Below are 16268 nucleotides of genomic sequence, written 5' to 3' on the forward strand. Positions count from 1 at the left end.
AGTTTCGGGTGATATCGGTAATGTACCGGGACCACCGGGAGGGTCCCGGGGGTCCACCGAGTGGGGCCACCAGCCCCAGAAGGCTGCGTGGGCCAAGTGTGAGAGGGGACCAGCCCCAGGTGGGCTGGTGCGCCCCCCCACCAAGGCCCAAGGCGCATGGGAGAGTGGGAGGGGGCAAACCCTAGGTCCAGATGAGCCTTAAGGCCCACCCTAGTGGTCCCCCCTCCTCCCCTTGGCCGCCCCCCTAGATGGGATCTAGGGCTGGCCGCCAGCCCTTGGGGTGGAATCCCTAGAGGGGGCGCAGCCCCCTCCCCCCCTATATATAGTTGAGGTTTGGGGCTGCCCAAGATATGAGTTTTCCCGTCTCTCTTGGCGCAGCCCTACCTCTCTCCCTCCTCCTCTCCCGCGGTGCTTGGCGAAGCCCTGCGGGATTGCCACGCTCCTCCATCACCACCACGCCGTCGTGCTGCTGCTGGACGGAGTCTTCCCCAACCTCTCCCTCTCTCCTTGCTGGATCAAGGCGTGGGAGACGTCACCGGGCTGCACGTGTGTTGAACGCGAAGGCACCGTTCTTCGGTGCTTAGATCGGAATCAACCGCGATCTGAATCGCTACGAGTACGACTCCTTCATCCGTGTTCTTGCAACGCTTCCGCATCGCGATCTACAAGGGTATGTAGATCCACTCCCCTTCCCCTCGTTGCTAGAGTACTCCATAGATTGATCTTGGTGATGCGTAGAAAATTTTGAATTTCTGCTACGTTCCCCAACAGTGGCATCATGAGCTAGGTCTATGCGTAGTTTCTAAGCACGAGTAGAAGACAAAGTAGTTGTGGGCGTAGATGTTGCCAATTCTTCTTGCCGCTACTAGTCTTATCTTGTTTCGGCGGCATTGTGGGATGAAGCGGCCCGGACCGACCTTACACGTACGCTTACGTGAGACACCGACTGACATGCACTAGTTGCATAAGGTGGCTAGCGGGTGTCTGTCTCTCCCACTTTAGTCGGAACGGATTCGATGAAAAGGGTCCTTATGAAGGGTAAATAGAAATTGGCATATCATGTTGTGGTTTTACATAGGTAAGAAACGTTCTTGCTAGAAACCTATACAAGCCACGTAAAAAACTTGCAACAACAATTAGAGGACGTCTAACTTGTTTTTGCAGCATGTGCTATGTGATGTGATATGGCCAGAAGATATGATGAATGACATATGTGATGTATGAGATTGATCATATTCTTGTAATAGGGATCATGACTTGCATGTCGATGAGTATGACAACCGGCAGGAGCCATAGGAGTTGTCTTTATTTTTTGTATGGCCTGCGTGTCATTGAATAACGCCATGTAAATTACTTTACTTTATTGCTAAGCGCGTTAGCCATAGAAGTAGAAGTAATCGTTGGCGTGACAACTTCATAAAGACACAATGATGCAGATCATGATGATGGAGATCATGGTGTCATGCCGGTGACGAAGATGATCATGGTGCCCCGAAGATGGAGATCAAAGGAGCAAAATGATATTAGCCATATCATGTCACTATTTGATTGCATGTGATGTTTATCATGTTATGCATCTTATTTGCTTAGAACGACGGTAGTAAGTAAGATGATCCCTCACTAAAATTTCAAGAGACGTGTTCCCCCTAACTGTGCACCGTTGCGAAGGTTCGTTGTTTCGAAGCACCACGTGATGATCGGGTGTGATAGATTCTAACGTTCGAATACAACGGGTGTTGACGAGCCTAGCATGTACAGACATGGCCTCGGAACACATGCGAAACACTTAGGTTGACTTGACGAGACTAGCATGTACAGACATGGCCTCGGAACACAAGAGACCGAAAGGTCGAACATGAGTCGTATAGTAGATGCGATCAACATGGAGATGTTCACCGATGATGACTAGTCCGTCTCACGTGATGATTGGACACGGCCTAGTTTGACTTGGATCATGTATCACTTAGATGACTAGAGGGATGTCTATCTGAGTGGGAGTTCAATAATCAGATGAACTTCATTATCATGAACATAGTCAAAAAGTCTTTGCAAATTATGTCATATCTTGCACTTTAGTTCTACTGGTTAAGATATGTTCCTAGAGAAAATTTAGTTGAAAGTTGGTAGTAGCAATTATGCGGACTGGGTCCGTAAACTGAGGATTATCCTCATTGCTGCACAGAAGGCTTATGTCCTTAATGCACCGCTCTGTGACACCCAAGTTTTTATTTGGAATTTTCAAAAGATTTTATTTGACTTGAAGGGAGTGATTTAAATTTTTTTTTCTTCAAGAGAACTCTCACTCTCAAATATTTTTTTTCTTTATGGCAAAAGTTTTGTTTGGATCCACCCAAGATCCTCCTTTGGTCTTGGAGGTTCTTGCTTTTCATTGGACTCAAGACAAAATGTCTTTCATTTGAGAAAATAACCTTTGAAATATTTTTGAGAATGCACTATGGCTTTTGGAAAGTCCTTTGCCACTTTCAACTATTCCTTCTTGCCATGGCATAAGTGCAAATCCTCTCTCCTAACCACTCCCTCACCTCTGGATCATGATTTACATCAAATCCAGCAAATTGAACCTCCCCATGTATTTATTTTCCATTCAAATTCTATTCAAATATTTTCTGTCTTCTATTCTACCACTTGGAGATTTACAAAGGAACCCCATTGTCTGTTTTGATTTTTGGCCCCAAACTTCTTTCCCCTCCTAGTCCTTTGAACCCTCAACCTAGAACCATGAAGATCCACTGGTCTCCAGTTCAAAAATTTCAAACTACATCAGCTGCAAGTTTGGACCAGATTTGGCAAATTTGGTGAAATTCATTCAAAACCTTCTCCAAAAATTCCAAGTAAATTCATGCAGCCTCTGGGTGCATTGAGTGACCAGCTCACCAAGTTACAGCTCCAGCAAAATTCATCTCTTTACCAAAACCTACTGTCGAACACCTGCAGTGCATGGTCTTTGTCAAATTCAGTAAGTTCAGAGATTCAGTCAAGTGGCGGCTGTCGTTTTCTTCAGAAACGGGCATCGATCTCGCTAGTGCCATCGCGTCGCCTTGCTCCTCGTCCTCGCCCACTTGTTCCTGCACCGCACGAGTGCCTGGCATCTTGCGGGCGTCGGCGACGAGCAGCAGAAGGTGCGCCGCCCCGTGACCGACGCCGGCGGCGGCTTTGCGGGCGCCAGCGGGAGACGCGGCGCCGACGACTCCACCCAGCGCCGCCCAAACCACCGGAGCCCGCCGCGTGGCCGTCCACTCCCCCGAATGCGCTGCCGCTCTCGTCGTGAACCGCAGGGCGCGGAGCGCGCTCTCTGCCGCCGTTGAGCCCGTGCGGTCACCTCACCGTGGGCAGACGCCATTACGCCAGGGCCAGCTCCGTTTAGCTGCAAAACGAGTCCCGTGACATCCACCGATGCTGCCCGACCGCTCAAACCCTCTGCCAACCCACTGCTCCGCCGTAATCGCTCGCCGGAGATTCTCCGTTCACGGCCACCCCGTCGATCTGCCTATAAATAGAGGTCCCGAGCTTCAACTCGAGCACCCACCAGCCCTGCACTTCCTCTAGAGCACGCCTAGCCACTTGAAGAGCCCCGAGGAGGTCTCCTTCCTCGACTCCGGCCGCCGCGACCCGCAACGGGATCCAGCCCGATTCGCCCCCGTGTGTGCTCCGCAGCCTCCATTCTCTTGCCAGTAACTTCACCATGCATCTCTCGTTCTGACCCGCACTTCAATTTGAAGCTTGCAGCCCTCCACCGGAGTTCCCCATCCTCACCCGAGCCGCCGTCCGCCGGAGATAGTGTCGCCGTCGACGTGGTGCTCCCCGTTGGACGAGTCCACCACCCACCGACGCGGAAGAAGACACTGAAGCTCTTGGTACCCTCCGTTTCTCCTAACTCGCCGTGGTTCGACGCCGGCGTCCATCGCCGTCTTCGGGCGCCGGCGAGCTTTCAAACCTGACATGCGGGCCCCGCGTGTCAGCCTCTGTTTTATTTCCCCGAACCGTTTTCTGTTGACGCCTTCGGGCAAAGTACGTCTTCTCTCTTGCGCTTGCGCATTTCCAAACGAACCGTTTTCTGTTTTCTCAGTTAAAACCCTGGAACTTTTCTGTTTCATTACAGAAAGGTCCCTGGACAGAAACCTTTATAACTTTTTAATGAAAAGGTATTTTTGAGTGATTCTTTTTCTGACATCCTTAAAATTTTGTCTAGTTTTTTATGGGATTTATTTGGAAAATATTTGGCAAAGTTTCTGTGTGTGTGTTGGTTTTCACGTTAGTACCCGTTTCGTGATTGCCGTAGGTTCCGGGAGAGGTGACGGAGCCGCGAACTTCGCCGAGCTAGATTCCGACTTCTCCGAACCAGGCAAGCATGTTTGGACATTTGATATGGCAGAAGTTTTGCATGTTCATGTGAAAGTTTGTGTGTGGCATATGAGTGTCGGTAAATATCTCGTTGCTCGTAAGGCAACGACCCGGTTGTTCCGAAGTTGCGATGACCTCTGATGAGAGGTGGCCTAATCATGTAGTGACATGAAGGGCAGCAAGGTGGTACTGTTGTAGCACGCCAGCCTTGCGTCATCCGACTTTCTTCGACGTTAACGTGGTTGGAGCCACGTTATCGATCTTTTCCCGCATGTTCCAAAGTTGCGATGACCTCTGATGAGAGGTGGCCTAATCATGTGGTGACATGAAGGGCAGCAAGGTGGTACTGTTGTAGCATGCCAGCCTTGTGTCATCCGACTTTTCCGACGTTAACATGGTTGGAGCCGTGTTATCATCCCTTCCCCTTTCCGTGCTACCACATGTCTCATTGCCAGGATACGGTTTAGTAAGTTGGTAACCTCTTTCCGTGTACACACCAAACAGAGAGGCCGGGATGATGGTACCTTGGCCCAGGATTAAAGCCAGTCATTCGGTCAGGGGGCATGGGTGTTTCCGGTTGGGACCGAGAGGGGGGGCACCCCCTTATAGCGCGCGTATAGAAATTTGATCCCATGCTATGCGAGGTTGTAGCCTCCCCGACTCAAGGTTTTTCTTGAATGTTGCCGAGGGTGATCCCTGGCTTCGGATGGTTGAATTGGGTGTGTACTGGTTAGACGTGTTCCTTCCAGAACACCGTAGACGGAACTAGTCCCCGTGACTACTGAAATCCGTTGGCTGTGGTTAAGTACAAACTCTGCAGAGTCAATTCTTTCCAAATCATCGTATCCATGATCAGTAGTGTAACCATTATATCCATATCTATCCATGTGAAAAACTTGCCCCCGGTGAACAAGCTCAAGTGGTAAATTCAATTTCATTGTTATCCCTGTGGATGGACTAACATTATATTTGTCTCGTGCTTGTGATAAATTATATTCCCAAACTATTGTATTGTTGTGTTACAATATAAGCCCTTTATGAGACGTCGCGCAGACGTCCGACTGTGGCATGTACTGTCTTTACTTTCTGTTATAAGCCCTTTATGTGGTGTCGCCCCGACGCCCGACTGTGGCATTATTATTCCGCATTTTCCGCTCGAGGAGTCTTTCAGACACTCGTTTGGCACCTGTATTATTATTCCGCATTTTCCGCTCGAGGAGTCTTTCAGACACTCGTTTGGCACCTGTATTATTATTCCGTATTTTCCGCTCGAGGAGTCTTTCAGACACTCGTTTGGCACCTGTATTATTATTCCACATTTTCTGCTCGAGGAGTCTTTCAGACACTCGTTTGGCACCAGTATTACTATTCGGCAGTTTCCGCTCGAGGCGTCATTCAGACCCTCGCTTGGCACCCAGTATTTATTATCTCTATGTCTGATCGCACTGGTTAACTTATTCATGTGTTTCATGTTTGCATTTGTTATACCTTATGTCCGAACTGTCTTGCGAGTACTTTCATAGTACTCACCTGGCTTGTTGATTTGGCCAGATGTTGACGAAGGCGATCTCTTGGATGAAGAGTTTGATAGCGCGTCCGATGCCTAGAGGAGTCCCAGTCAGTCCTGCGCGATCCCGGACTTTGGTCACTTGTATTGTATACGCTTCCGCCACCCGCAATAAGTCTTCTCGAGTCTCACTCCGATGCTCGAAGAGCTGTAGTCTTCTGGAGACATATCACTCGCCTCGCGGTGATATCTCCACCATCGTCATTATCGTGAGTTAGTAGTTTGCCACCCTATCCGCCGTATTGTTTTATCGGCGTGCATGTAATAAATTGTTGGGCAGTCTCTGCTCAACTTTGTATTATATTTAGTACTCCTGGTTTTTTTTTCTTCTGTGACCAATGTATTATCTATCAGTGAGAAGGAATTCTTCCTCGCTGGTCCGTTATAGGGATTGGTTTCTCAATAATTATTTTATTGAAAAACCGGTCGTGACACGCTCGGTGTGCTGAACCTCAGCGTCGTCTGTAGATGTTGCGAAACATCTGACATACACGTTTTGATGATTACGTGATAGTTCAGTGCGTAATGCTAACGTTAGAATTGTGGCACCAAAGACAGTTTTTCAAACCTCGCAGAACATATGAGATGTTCCGAAGACTGAAATTGGGATTTCGGACTAGTGCCCACGTCAAGAGGTATGAGACCTCTGACAAGTTTCTTAAGCCTGCAGACTAAGGGAGAAAAGCTCAATCGTTGAGCGTGTGCTCAGATTGTCTGAGTGCCACAATCGCTAGAATCGAGTGGGAGTTAATCTTCCAGATGAGATAGTGATGGTTCTCCATAGTCACTGCCACCAAGCTATTAGAGCTTCGTGATGAACTATGACATATCAAGGATAGATGATGATCCTTGAGCAACTCGCGATGTTTGACACCGCGAAAGTAGAAATCAAGAAGGAGCATCAATTGTTGATGGTTAGTAAAACCACTAGTTTCTAGAAGGGCAAGGGCAAAAGGGATACTTCATGAAACAGCAAATCATTTGCTGCTCTAGTGAAGAATCCCAAGATTGAACCCAAACCCGAGACTAAGTGCTTCTGTAATGAGGGGAACGGTCACTGAAGCAGTACTACCCTAGATACTTGGGTAGATGAGAAGGCAGGCAAGGTCGACAGAAGTATATTGGATATACGTTATATGAATGTGTACTTTACTAGTACTCCTAGCAGCACCAGGGTATTAGATACCGGTTCGGTTGCTAAGTGTTAGTAACTCGAAATAAAAGCTGCGGAATAAATGGAGACTAGCTAAAGGTGAGATGACGATGTGTGTTGGAAGTGTTTCCAAGGTTGATGTGATCAAGCATCACATGCTCCCTCTACCATCGAGATTGGTGTTTGCGTTGAGCACAAACATGATTGGATTATGTTTATCGCAATACGGTTATTCATTTAAGGAGAATAATGGTTACTCTGTTTATTTGAATAATACCTTCAATGGTCTTGCACCTAAAATGAATCTCGATCGTAGTGATACACATGTTCATGCCAAAAGATATAAGATAGTAATGATAGTACCACATACTTGTGGCACTGCCACTTGAGTCATATTGGTATAGAACGCATGAAGAAGCTCCATGTAGATGGATCTTTGGACTCACTCGTTTTTTGAAAAGAATGAGACATGCGAACCATGTCTATTGGTATATATGCATGAAGAAACTCCATGCAGATGGATCATTTGGACTCACTTGATTTTGAATCACTTGAGACATGCAAATCATACCACATGGGCAAGATGACTGAAAGGCCTCGTTTTTAGTAAGATGGAACAAGAGAGCAACTTATTGGAAGTAATACATTTTGATGTATGCAGTCCAATGAGTGCTGGGGCATGCAGTGGATATCGTTATGTTCTTACTTCACAGATGATTTGAGTAGATGCTGAGTGTATTTACTTGATGAAACACAAGTCTGAATTATTGAAAGGTTCAAGTAATTTCAGAGTGAAGTTGAAGATCGTCGTGACAAGAGGATAAAATGTCTGTGATATGATCATAGAGATGAGTATCTGAGTTACGAGTTTGGCAAACAATTAAGACATTGTGGAAAGTGTTTCACAATTAATACCGCCTGGAACACCATAGTGTGATGGTGTGTCCGAACATCATAACTGCACCCTATTGGATATGGTGCATACCATGATGTCTCTTATCGAATTACCACTATCGTTTATGGGTTAGGCATTAGAGATAACCGCATTCACTTTAAAAGGGGCACCATGCAATTCCGTTGAGACGACACCGTTTAGAGAAACCTAAGTTGTCGTTTCTTAAAAGTTTGGGGCTGCGAAGCTTATGTGAAAAAGTTTCAGGCTGATAAGCTCGAACCCAAAGCGGATAAATACATCTTCATAAGAATACCCAAAACAGTTGGGTATACCTCCTATTTCAGATCTGGAAGCAAAAGTAATTGCTTCTAGAAACAGGTCCTTTCTCGAGGAAAAGTTTCTCTCGAAAGAATTGAGTGGGAGGATGGTGGAGACTTGATAAGATTATTGAACCGTCACTTCAACTAGTGTGTAGCAGGGCACAGGAAGTTGTTCCTGTGGCACCTACACCAATTGAAGTGGAAACTTATGATAGTGATCATGAAACTTCGAATCAAGTCACTACCAAACCTCGTAGGACGACGAGGATGCGTGCTACTTCAGAGTGGTACGTGATCCTGTCTAAGATATCATGTTGTTGGGCAATACTGAACCTACGAGCTATGGAGAAGCGATGGTGGGCCCATATTCCGACAAATGGTTAGAAGCCATGAAATCCGAGATAAATGGATCTTTGAGAAGAACACGGACGTGGACGGTAATGTTACCGTCTATGAAGCTCGACTTGTGGCAAAGAGTATTTCCACAAGTTCAAGGAGTTGACTACGATGCAATTTTCTCATCCGTAGCGATGCTTAAGTCCATCGGAATCATGTTAGCATTAGCTGCATTTATGAAATCTGGCAGATGGATGTCAAAACAAGTTTCCTTACCAGTTTTCGTAAGGAAAGGTTGTATGTGATACAATCAGAAAGGTTTTGTCGATCCTAAGGATGCTAAAGGGTATGCTAGCTCCAGCGATCCTTCCATGGACTAGAGCAAGCATCTCGGAGTCAGAATATACACTTTGATGGAGTGATCAAAGTTTTTGGGTTTATACAAAGTTTGTTAGAAACTTGTATTTACAATAAAGTGAGTAGGTGCGCTACAACATTTCTGATAAGTATATGTGAATGACATATTGTTGATCCAAAATGATGTAATATTTCTGGAAAGCATAAAGGGTTGTTTGAAAGGAGTTTTTCAAAGGAAGACCTGGATAAAAGCTGCTTACATATTGGGCATCAAGATCTATAGAGATAGATCAAGACGCCCGATGATACTTTCAAAGAACGCACACCTTGACATGATTTTGAAAGAGTTCAAAATAGATCAGAAAAGAAGGAGTTCTTGGCTGTGTTACAAGGTGTGAGTATTGAGTAAGACTCAAGGCCTGACCACAGCAGAAGAGAGAGAAAGGACGAAGGTCGTCCCCTATGCTTTAGACGTAGGCTCTACAGTATGCTATGATGTGTACCGCACATGAAGTGTGCCTTGCCATGAGTTGGTCAAGGGGTACAATAGTGATCCGGGAATGGATCACATGACAGCGGTCGAACTTATCCTTAGTACCTAGTGGACTAAGGAATTTTCTCGATTATGGAGGTGAAAGGGAGTTCGTCGTAAAGGGTTACGTCGATGCGAACTTTGACACTAATCCGGATGACTCTGAGTAGTAAACCGGATTCGTATAGTAGAGCAATTATTTGAAATGGCTCCAAATAGCGCGTGGTAGCATCCACAAGATGACATAGATATTCGTAAAGCACACACGGATCTGAAAGGTTCATACCCGTTGACTAATAACCTCTCTCACAAGCATAACATGATCAAACCAGAACTCATTGAGTGTTAATCACATAGTGATGTGAACTAGATTGTTGAATCTAGTAAACTCTTTGGATGATGGTCACATGGTGATGTGACCTATGAGTGTTAATCACATGGTGATGTGGACTAGATTATTGACTCTAGTGCAAGTGGGAGACTGTTGGAAATATGCCCTAGAGGCAATAATAAATAGGTTATTATTATATTTCCTTGTTCAGGATAATCGTTTATTATCCATGCTACAATTGTATTGATAGGAAACTAAGATACATGTGTGGATACATAGACAACACCATGTCCCTAGTAAGCCTCTAGTTGACTAGCTCGTTGATCAATAGATGGTTACGGTTTCCTGACCATGGACATTGGATGTCGTTGATAACGGGATCACATCATTAGGAGAATGATGTGATGGACGAGACCCAATCCTAAGCCTAGCACAAGATCGTGTAGTTCGTTTGCTCAGAGCTTTTCTAATGTCAAGTATCAGTTCCTTAGACCATGAGATTGTGCAACTCCCAGATACCATAGGAATGCTTTGGGTGTACCAACCGTCACAACGTAACTGGGTGGCTATAAAGGTGCACTACAGGTATCTCCAAAAGTGTCTGTTGGGTTGGCACGAATCGAGACTGGGATTTGTCACTCCGTGTAAACGGAGAGGTATCTCTGGTCCCACTCGGTAGGACATCATCATAATGTGCACAATGTGACCAAGGAGTTGATCACGGGATGATGTGAGTTACGGAACGAGTAAAGAGACTTGCCGGTAACGAGATTGAACAAGGTATCGGGATACCGACGATCGAATCTCGGGCAAGTAACATACCGATAGACAAAGGGAATTGTATACGGGATTGATTGAATCCCCGACATCGTGGTTCATCCGATGAGATCATCGTGGAACATGTGGGAGCCAACATGGGTATCCAGATCCCGCTGTTGGTTATTGGCCGGAGAACGTCTCGGTCATGTCTGCATGGTTCCCGAACCCGTAGGGTCTACACACTTAAGGTTCGATGACGCTAGGGTTATAGGGAAAAGATATACGTGGTTACCGAATGTTGTTCGGAGTCCCGGATGAGATCCCGGACATCACGAGGAGTTCCGGAATGGTCCGGAGGTAAAGATTTATATATGGGAAGTCCTGTTTTGGTCACCGGAAAAGTTTCGGGTGATATCGGTAATGTACCGGGACCACCGGGAGGGTCCCGGGGGTCCACCAAGTGGGGCCACCAGCCCCAGAAGGCTGCGTGGGCCAAGTGTGGGAGGGGACCAGCCCCAGGTGGGCTGGTGCGCCCCCCCACCAAGGCCCAAGGCGCATGGCGCATGGGACAGTGGGAGGGGGCAAACCCTAGGTCCAGATGGGCCTTAAGGCCCACCCTAGTGGGGCCCCCCCTCTCCTCCCCTTGGCCGCCCCCCTAGATGGGATCTAGGGCTGGCCGCCAACCCTTGGGGTGGAAACCCTAGTGGGGGCGCAGCCCCCTCCCCCCTATATATAGTTGAGGTTTGGGGCTGCCCAAGATATGAGTTTTCCCGTCTCTCTTGGCGCAGCCCTACCTCTCTCCCTCCTCCTCTCCCGCGGTGCTTGGCGAAGCCCTGCGGGATTGCCATGCTCCTCCATCACCACCACGCCGTCGTGCTGCTGCTGGACGGAGTCTTCCCCAACCTCTCCCTCTCTCCTTGATGGATCAAGGCATGGGAGACGTCACCGGGCTGCACGTGTGTTGAACGCGGAGGCACCGTTCTTCGGTGCTTAGATCGGAATCAACCGCGATCTGAATCGCTACGAGTACGACTCCTTCATCCGCGTTCTTGCAACGCTTCCGCATCGCGATCTACAAGGGTATGTAGATCCACTCCCCTTCCCCTTGTTGCTAGAGTACTCCATAGATTGATCTTGGTGATGCGTAGAAAATTTTGAATTTCTGCTACGTTCCCCAACAGCACGTGACGGAGAACCTTTGTGTGAACCTACTAGGCTTCTTGGGCGTGTATGGGAAGACAAAAGATACACCTGAGGCACGGGAGGACCTGCAACGTTTGCACGAAAATGACGGCATGCCTCCGAAGTAGTATGAAGGTCCTGCCAGCTACACTCTTACGAAAGAAGAGAAAGAAATCTTCTTTGAATGCCTGCTCAGTATGAAGGTCCCGACTGGCTTCTCGTCGAATATAAAGGGAATAATAAATATGCCAGAGAAAAAGTTCCAGAACCTAAAGTCTCATGACTGCCACGTGATTATGACGCAACTGCTTCCGGTTGCATTAAGGGGGCTTCTACCGGAAAACATCTGATTAACCATTGTGAAGCTATGTGCATTCCTCAATGCAATCTCTCAGAAGGTGATCGATCCAAAAATCATACCAAGGCTAAGGAGTGATGTGGCGCAATGTCTTGTCAGTTTCGAGCTGGTGTTCCCATCATCCTTCTTCAATATCATGACGCACGTCCTAGTTCATCTAGTAGACGAGATTGTCATTCTGGGGCCCGTATTTCTACACAATATGTTTCCCTTTGAGAGGTTCATGGGAGTCCTAAAGAAATATGTCCGTAACCGCGCTAGGCCAGAAGGAAGCATCTCCATGGGCCATCAAACAAAGTATGTCATTGGGTTTTGTGTTGACTTCATTCCTGGCCTTAAGAAGATAGGTCTCCCTAAATCGCGGTATGAGGGGAGACTGACTGGAAAAGGCACGCTTGGAGGGGACTCAATAATATGCAGGGACGGATATTCTTGGTCTCAAGCACACTACACAGTTCTACAGAACTCTACCTTGGTGACCCCCTATGTCGATGAACACAAGAACAGTCTGCGCTCCAAACACCCGGAGCAGTGTGACGACTGGATTACATGTGAACACATCAGGACTTTCAGCAGTTGGTTGGAAACACGTCTCAGAGGTGACACCACTGTTTGTGATGAGTTGTAATCGTTGTCCAGGGGACCATCTTCGACTGTATTTATTTACAAAGGATACGAGATAAATGGAAATACATTTTACACGATCGCCCAAGATCAAAAGAGCACCAACCAAAACAGCGGTGTCCGCTTTGATGCAGCAACCGAGAGGGGAAAGGACACATATTATGGTTACATAATGGACATATGGGAACTTGACTACGGACATGATTTTAAGTTCCCTTTGTTTAAGTGCAAATGGGTCAATCTGTCAGGAGGCGGGGTACAGGTAGACCCACAGTACGGAATGACAACAGTGGATCTGAACAATCTTGGGTACACTGACGAACCGTTCGTCCTAGCCAATGATGTGGCACAGGTTATCTATGTGAAGGACATGTCTACTAGACCGAGAAAAAGAAAAGATAAGGAAGCGAATACATCATACGATGAGCCAAAGCGCCACATAGTTCTTTCAGGAAAAAGGGACATTGTGGGAGTGGAGGGCAAGACTGACATGTCTGAAGATTATGAAAAGTTTCATGAAATTCCTCCCTTCAAAGTCAAGGCTGACCCAAGCATCCTGATAAACGATGAAGATTATCCATGGTTACGGCGCAATAAGCCAATGACACAAGCGAAGAAAAAGTGAAGACTTTCTCCCGCAACTATTATGATGATACCATGCCAACTTTGTAACAGACGAGTATGATACCATTGTCCGTTTTGTACACGAAGTGCATCCAGTTTTTGCCGTAACCCTCTCAACTTTCTTGCACATGCTATGTGGATGAAATGATGATACCATGCCAACTTTCAACCTTTTCAGAGTTCATTTGAAATGCTTTTCAATTTTAGGGTCTTGTAGCTCAAAATAATTAGTAAATGCATGAAAAATAACAGGCCAAAAATTAAAAATTATGCCACCTACTGGGCCACCACGGCCTGAATACGATTAGAAACCCATCCAATGGCCAGGATTCAGGCCCGCAGAAGGCCCAGTAGGCCCACAGGCATGTACAGAGAGGTGAGGCCCGTAAGCCTGCTTTAGAGAGGAGCTCGACAGCTCAGACGCACCGCACCTTATAAACAGGTGCGGCTCTCTCTCAGCTAGCGAGGTGGGACTAAACTCCCACCACCACGCCACTGTGCAAAGCCATTGGTCCCGGTTGGTGGCACGAACCGGGACCAATTCCACCCTTTGGTCCCGGTTGGTGCCACGAACCGGTACTGATGAGGCTGTGGCCCCACGAGCACCTTTAGTACCGGTTCGTGGCACGAACCGGTACTAGAGTTTCTTACTAAGCAGTTTTTTAGTCCCACCTCGCTAGCTGAGAGGCACTAGGAGCGGTTTATAAGCCCTGAGTGCAGAGACGATGAAGAAGAGGTGCAATGCTCACCTTCACGTTGCTTAGCTTCAAGCCTTGAGGAATAAGGTAGACTGCATGGAGCTATGTGCAGTGCAGTCTACACTATTCCGAAAGGCTTGAAGCAAATCAACGAGCATTGCGCCTCTTTTTTATATTTAATAACTTATTACAACTCCGGACTTCTTGTGTTACGACAAAATAAAATAAACTTTAATAAAATTTATGAAAGTAAAATCAACAAAGTATTTTCTGTTCAAAACATTATAAGAAACCTCTAGTATTATTGAAACTAAAATCATATAAAATTGATGCAACTAAAATTATCATAAAGTAAAGAATTATCATAAAGTAAAATAAATAAGTAATTAGAAACAAAACAAAATAAATAAGTTTTTTGTTGTAAGTAGAAACAAAACAAAATAAATAAAGCAAAAAAGAAAACAAAAAAACTAAATACAGCAAAAAGAATTTTCATAAAGAACTCTTTTTGATAGAAACTTTAATAGCAAAAAGAATTATCATAAAGTAAAATAAATAAGTAATTAGAAACAAAATAAAATAAAATAAAAAAAGTTTTTTGTTGTAAGTGGAAACAAAACAAAATAAATAAAGCAAAAAACAAAACAAAAAAACTAAATACAGCAAAAAAAATTGTTCGGGCGCTGCCCGCTGGGCCCTCCAACCCTCGGGTTTGCAAATACAGGCCCAGAAGGGCTAGAGGGCTCAACGGGCAGCGCGCCAAAGTTAGGCCCAGAAGCCTTCTAGAGGAGTTCGTGACAGCAGCCGCGCCGGGGCTTTTAAACTGGTACGGGGCCCCCTCGGCTAGCGAGGTGGGACTAAACTTTTGGCCGCGATGCGCGCAGCAAGAGGCCTTTGGTCCCGGTTGGTGCCACCAACCGGGACTAAAGGGGTGCATTGGCCTCCTTTAGTCCTGGTTGGTGCCACCAACCGGGACCAAAGGCCGCCGCTTCCCGCCATTTGCGCTGCTGAAAAGTGGGCTTTGGTCCCGGTTGGTGGCACCAACCGGGACTAATGCCTACCTTTAGTCCCGGTTGGTGCCACGAACCGGGACTAAAGGCTTTCCTATATAAGTTCACACTTAGGAAATTTTCAGAGTTACCTAGCAGTTGCCGCCCGCCGCCCCGACGCCGCCAGGCCGCCCCGACGCCGCCCGCCGCCCCCGCCGTCGCCGTCGCCGTCGCCCGTGCCCGTCGTCGCCGTCGCCGTTGCCCGCGCCCTCGCCGTCAGCCGCGCCCCTGCCCTGACGCGCGCCGCCCCGGCCCGTCCCCGTCGTCACCGTCGCCCTGCCCCGCCCTTCGCCGCCGACGCCTCTGCCCCTGCCCCGACCACGCCGCCGTCGCCTCTGCCCCTGCCCCGACGCGCCGCCGTCGCCTTGGTCAGGGCCGGCACTGCCCCCTAATTCCTCCATGTTTTTTCTACACATTTATATGCTTAATTATATGTATATGTATGAGTATATGTATGTGTGTATATCTGTTTATATGTCCTTTTTTTAGATCTTTTTTTTGCATTTTCTCTGTGTATATGTATGTATATATGTTCTCTGTGTATATATGCTTGTTTTTTTACATATATGATGATATATATGCTTGTTATCATAATTGTTTTTGTTCATATATATATATATATGTAACGATTTTTTTATAGAATATGATGTTTTTTTCATAGATGATCACATATATGATGTATGCATGGATGTGGATGAAATATGATGTTTTTTTGTTCATAGAACATGATGAAATAAGAACAATGCATTAGGCAAAACCTTTACTTTTTTCGAAATATGAACATGATGAAATATGAACAATGATGAAATAGGAAGAGAGGAGAAGAAGAGAGAGGAAGAAGAGGAGAAATAAATAAGAAGAGGAAAAAAGAAGAAAAAGAAGAGGAGAAGAAGAAAGGAATAGAAGAGAAGAAGAAAAAATAGAAAAAAATTCTATTTTTTCTTCTTCTCTCCTCTATTCCTTTCTTCTTCTCCTCTTTTTTTTCTTCTTTTTTTTCTTCGATCTTCTCCTCTATTCCTTTTCTTCTTCTCCTCTTTTTATTTCTTCTTTGTTTTCTTATGTTTTATCGGGTCTGTCATCGTCTATATACCCCTCTCCCGATAACAACAACACGAGGGGGG

This window comes from Aegilops tauschii, chromosome 7 (assembly GCF_002575655.3).
Source record: "Aegilops tauschii subsp. strangulata cultivar AL8/78 chromosome 7, Aet v6.0, whole genome shotgun sequence".
Taxonomy (NCBI): domain Eukaryota; kingdom Viridiplantae; phylum Streptophyta; class Magnoliopsida; order Poales; family Poaceae; genus Aegilops; species Aegilops tauschii.